Below are 6,011 nucleotides of genomic sequence, written 5' to 3' on the forward strand. Positions count from 1 at the left end.
AGTCAAATGCCAATTAAAGGCTCAATATAAAACATCTCGTAGCACTAGTTTATGACAAACACTTTGGACTCTACCAAAAAGCCCCTATCAAATATAAATGCTCACTACTTAAAAGTTTCGTTTCAGCTCGATCTAATCATCTAGTCGTAATCTGATCATGTGACCCATAGTTGCCGCTATATGGTGTAAACAATTTCTGCAGCATTTGTCGACTATCACAGGTGACCAACAGGCTCCTCATGTTTGTCAGAGGATGATATGCATCCCCTTGAGCTAAGGTTAAAAAATTAACCTGATTTTTAGGCTAGGTTTTGAGATATCTAGGCTCAAAGTGACAGCATTACAATAATAATGAAATAGACGCGTAAAGATAATAAACATGGTTTCATTGAATACGTGAAGTATATTTGTGAAAATATTTCGACGAATGAGGTTGCATTAATGTGTAAACAGAAACACGTTGCGTTCAACTACATCGCATTTGAGCCGTTTTGAGAGGGATTCCAACCTATGGCCGTTTTCATGATGGCTACGATCAGCTGTTCGTTTTTGAGCTTTTAAGAGCTTGTAATTACATTTTTATATATTCTGCACCTACAACACAACAGAGTAAGATATGGTGAACCTTTTGATACCAAATAACTGTAATGTGAATTTTGTTGCAAGCCAACCTTTAAACTACTTCTATTTATTTTTTGCTTTTCATAAAAATATCTTGTTAAAAAAATTTCAAATTTCTTTGCTCCTATGTCAATGTATGTAAAAAATAAACTTAAATATCCCAAAAAGATTAGACTCTCTTTAAAAATATATCCTATCAAAATTATACAAGTTAGAAATATGAACACGCAAAAAAACATGGAAACATCCATAAAATGTGTGCTGTTCAGCAATAACAATTTAAATCATTCAGTTTTCTTTGCTCTTATGACTTTGATCTGATTATATGATCTGACCGAAACAACAAAATCATTCACGTTCAGTGTAATGCCCTGTGTTGTGGAGATTCTCAGAATAGACAGCAGCGCTCATCAGGCTAACTGCTATAGACCTTTTAAGCATCAACAACCCTCAGAGTATGCATGAATGCAATCAATTGTAAGCATCAAAATCTACATAAATATATTGTTTATGGTCCATGGTAAGCAAAACTTTTTTCTTTATTCAATGAACGATATAAAACTCATGACACTACAGATTTCTGTGAGGGACATTGACAGAACAAGAGCTATTACCTCTTTATTGCAATAGCTCTTGTTCTGTCAGTGTGCCTTCAGAAATCTTTCACAGCTGATTCTGTATCTATTTCAACATCTTTATATATGTATAATATTAGAAGATTATTTAGACAGTCTGCCCCATGGTGCTCCTCATCAATGTTTTGATTTACTTCAATGCAGAAAAGGATCATTCACTGCATTAGTGGCAGGCAAAACTAATACAGTGCACCCTCGAGATACGATGTTAATCCGTTCCAAGGCTGGCATAGTACGGCAAAACAATCGTATGTCCGGGTATAGAAACCATTGTAATTATACAATGAATAAAAAAAAGGTAAAAATCGTCCAAAATTTTATAAAAATACTGTACATATTGAAAATTAGTAACAAAATAGTATGTTAACTTTAGTTACTATAGTTACCTACAGTAGCTGCATTGTATTAAGTGCACTTAGTGATTATAATCTGCAATACCGTAAAATTGTAATCTTATACCAAATGCAGATCGTACGGTAAAAAGTTCTTACCTTCAAAAGGTACGCATAACATAAACTTTGAATTTACTTCAAATAAGTTTAGCTTGCCAAACTCACCCTTAAAACTAAGTTTTAGTATTTATTTTGAACTATTTTAATGAATTTCAACTTTTTATCATGAAATTTATCCTTCATAAGTTTCTGTCTTCATTTTCATTATAAAATTTAGCGTGTCTGGTTGAAACCTTTTTCAACCAGAATTCAATAAGACCGAGCGATGCATTTATTGAAAGCGGCCTCTCACACACCTGACCATTTAATGGCTACCAAAAAGAAAGATGAATTTTTATTTACAGGACGTACATACCTTTGTAGTAACGTGAATTTAGCTGGTACATCTAACAAATAAAGCAGAGAGGAGGCAAAAATGTATCAATGCTAATTATATTGCTGTACACTTGAAGATTAATTTAATACGTAATGAAATGTAATTTTTAGCAGGCTAAAGAAAGTTATCTAGTCTTGTCAAATTTTTCTTCTGGTTTAAAAGAAAAAAATGCTGGTGCAATGCAAAAAACTGCTAGCTAGCTCACGCTTGTAGAAGGATTCAGAAAAAGTGCTACAGTAGTTTTTCTTGGATGAAATGTGCACAAGAATCAATGTAACCGGACGTACAAAGTTTGTACATATTTACACCCTAGGTGACAGGGCTCTAACAAGTTTCAGAAAGTAATGTGAATGCATCAACTATCTTGAGTAGCTAGTTATAAGAGTGACATATGTCAGAGTTGGAAACGGTGAGAGTTGGAAACGGAGTCTGCCACAAACAGCGTAACAAAAGGCAGCAACCACGCTAAGATTGGCATCACAAGAATTGCAACGCTAAAATAAGAGCCTGAAAAACTACAAGGCTAAGAATGCATTAGTGTTGGAAACACTGACAGGCCAGCTTGAGAGTCAACGTGAGAGTCAGCGGAGATCGGAATGTAGGACAGCATAGGAAACTACAGAGATAGGAGGCCGAAGCATCAGATATGACAGCTAGGAATGCATGATTGATTGAAGCACTGACAGGTCAGCGGGAGAAACAATGGGAATAGGAATGCATCAGCGTTAGAGGCATTGGAGCTTCACTAGGGCAGCATAATAGTAGCTTTGAAGCATTGCCACCCCGCTGTCACAAACAGCGTAGTAAATGATGTACTGATCAAAATACCAAGCATATGAACCATTTAACTGTTACAGCTGATGAGAGACATTAACAAGCATGATAGATGTACCCCCCCCCCCAATTATGATTATCATAATTACGTATGAAGGAGATGTGTTACCATTCTACTGTTAAGGTCAAGCGCCTTCCCTTAACTGGTTACTGCAATCTACCCCTGTTTTAGACAGAGAAAGAGTGTATGAGTTCAAAGTGAATAAGTTTGTATTTGACTGTAAGCACCACAATCAATGTACAACAGAGGCATTCACAACTCTACTGGGAGCCTGGCCCATCTTGCCAAGTCACCCAATTTACTACCATATAAAAGGAAGGTGGATATGTACAAAAACAAGTAAAAACATAGCACACGGTCGAAACTGAATCTAATAATAATATAAAAAGAAGTATAAATATGATTAAATAATTATTGGCGTCGCCGATTAAAAACGTACAGAGTAATAAGAAATAAGCATATACAACAGACAGGGGAGACGAATCACGATATTTAAAAAGACAACAAAGTATAAGACATATAGGAGTAAATAAAGTAAATGCGACATTCGCCACACTCTCCCCCCATTGGAGACACTGGCCTTCAATTCTCGTTCTCAGGGGACGTCGTCAAAAACTGTCTTAAGCCTTCGTAGCGACTCGCCCATTGCTCTAGTCGCCGGATCTCAGACGTGAGTCGCCTCTTTTCGGTAGCTGTCCAGTGGCTCTCGTCTCTTGTCTGACGTGTTGTACCTGCAGCCCTCCTCCAATCCGCCGCATCTTCCTTCAGCTGGCGTCGGCGGCGCTCGCGCCGCTCGAGTAGTTATGAGCTGGGTGGCCGCTTCCTTAGCATTTCGCCCAGGCTCCGGGGCTCCTTCTTTCTGGCAGCGTCCTGGTGCAGCGGGCCTGCCTGGGTCTCCCAGATTTTCTCTAGGTGTAAGTAAGGTTTGTGATTGCTGGAATGCTGCCGTCCCGGGGTTTCTTGCTGTAGGTGGGAGGTGGATGCTCACGCCGGCCCCAAGCGATCGCGTATAGGGCGCCCACTGACAGGGCCATACTTTTCCAGTTGTAGCTCTGGCCAGCCTTTCTCCTCGCAAAATCTGCTCCATTCCTCCTGCTCAACCAGGTATACCACTCGCTCCTGCTCCCCTTGGTGTCTGTGTTCATAGTGCAGCATCAGCTGGTTCCTAGACCCATGTTGATAGTGGCACGGACACACATAAATGGAATGATGTTGCAGCACGTGAATCCGTACTCGCTTCCTTGTGGCTGTGTAGTGGCAGAGGTCGCATCTACCCTTTTCCACCGCGTCCTCCACGTGCCTGCGGATAGTGTCGGATATATATCTAACTGTACGCACCACTCTTTCCTGTTGAGTTCTACGTGGTGTCTCCCTAGCTCTGACACCCCTTACGCGCGGCGTCTCTCCTTCCGAGACAGTCTCTGCTTCTGGCAGGACGTCTGCCAGATCGTCGTGGTTGGCATGGATTTCCAGTGGCTGTTCAGGATGGATCTCCTTCGAAGCTATCATCAGGCAGGGTCTCTCTATCGGCTGCGCAGGCTGTACTCTCTGCATCTCGATCAGCAGCTTCGGGAGAGATGTATCTAGCTGAGGAGGAGATGACATGGTGTTGGCAGCAGCGTGTCTAATCACCAAATGAGGTTCTTCTTCGCGTGTGCTGCCGCGGTTATGTAAGAGTCTCATTGTCTCTCCTGATCTTGTGGTGGCTGCACGTGTCTGGTAAATGGAATCTCCGTACCTGTAAGGCTGTGCCGTGACTCTCGCAGGTCGGGGATTATGCCATACGTCCTTCGTCCCTAGTGCCGGCCGTTCTGGAAGAGGGAGTGGCTCCACGCAGATAGTGCTAGGGCGCGGGTTGGAATCCTGGCCCGGGCAAATGTCTTTTTCCATTGTTTTCTCCCATTTTTCGGCCTCGGTGGCCAATGACTGCCCTTCCTGTGTTACTGCCTGGGGTGGTACCACGAGTGGTGGCTACTCCGGATTTGTTACTGCTGGCTGGGGGCGCAGGGCTCTGGCCCCCTTCATGTTGGGCCCTCTCCTGGGCTCCAAGGTCGCAGGGGCGCGACCCCATGGCTCCTCGCACGCGCGATAGGGTTTCAAACATGCCTCATTCTGGATGGTCTTTTGGCCTTGTCTCTCCACCAGGTGAGTATGGTTTGGCCAGGCTGTCTTGACTAGGTAGGGCCCCACGAATTTGGCCTGTAACTTCGGGTTTTCACCTCCCGCCTTCTCTTATTTACCAGCCACACCAGCTCCCCAGAGGTGTACAGTGGGGGTTCCTCGTGGGCCTCCTGGCGCACCTCCATCTGTCATTCCCTGAGCAGGTCGTGGGCCTCTGCCAGTCGTCTGTCCAGCTCTAGCACATACCCGGAGGCGGGCTTCGGGTCGAAAGACGGCTGACGATTCAGGAGCAAGTCCGGTAGCCTCAGCTCCCGTTCCAACATCATCAGGTTGGCGGTCTCTCCCGTCGCCGAGTGGGGGTACCCCTGTGGGCCCACATGAGTTGGGGCAGCAGCTCGTCCCACTCGTCCTGCCCTCGGCTCAACAGCATGGTGTGTAGGAAGTCGCCCAACCCTCGGTTGGCCCTCTCCACGACTCCATTTGACTGAGGGTGGTACGGGGTGGTGTGGGTACTAGTGACCCTCCAGAACTGGCACAACTCCCTCATCAGCTAGCTCTCGAACTGGGCCCCCTGGTCCATATGGATCTGCTTGGGCAACCCAAAATAGCAAAAGACCCTTTCGTCCAGGGTCTTGGCCACCTCTGGGGCTGTGGCATCCAGTATGGCGATGGCTTCCTGCCATCTCGTGAAGTGATCCGACAAGACCAGGATCCATCTGTTCCCTCGCTGGGTTGTGGGTAGGGGTCCCACCAGAACTACCGCGACCTTCTGCCAGGGTCGCCCGGCAAACAATCGCTGGCGCCCTCCCGCAGCCTTGACTCTTCTCTTCTTTGCCGCTTGGCATATCTCGCAGCTCCTAACCAGCCGTCTGACCATGCTGGTCAGCCTGGGCCAGTACCAGGTGAGCTGTAGATGGCCGGCCGTCCTTCCTATGCTGGAGTGGGCTAGGGCGTGCGTTTGCCAGACCATG

The sequence above is a fragment of the Watersipora subatra genome, chromosome 6 (genome assembly GCF_963576615.1).
Source record: "Watersipora subatra chromosome 6, tzWatSuba1.1, whole genome shotgun sequence".
Classification (NCBI taxonomy): domain Eukaryota; kingdom Metazoa; phylum Bryozoa; class Gymnolaemata; order Cheilostomatida; family Watersiporidae; genus Watersipora; species Watersipora subatra.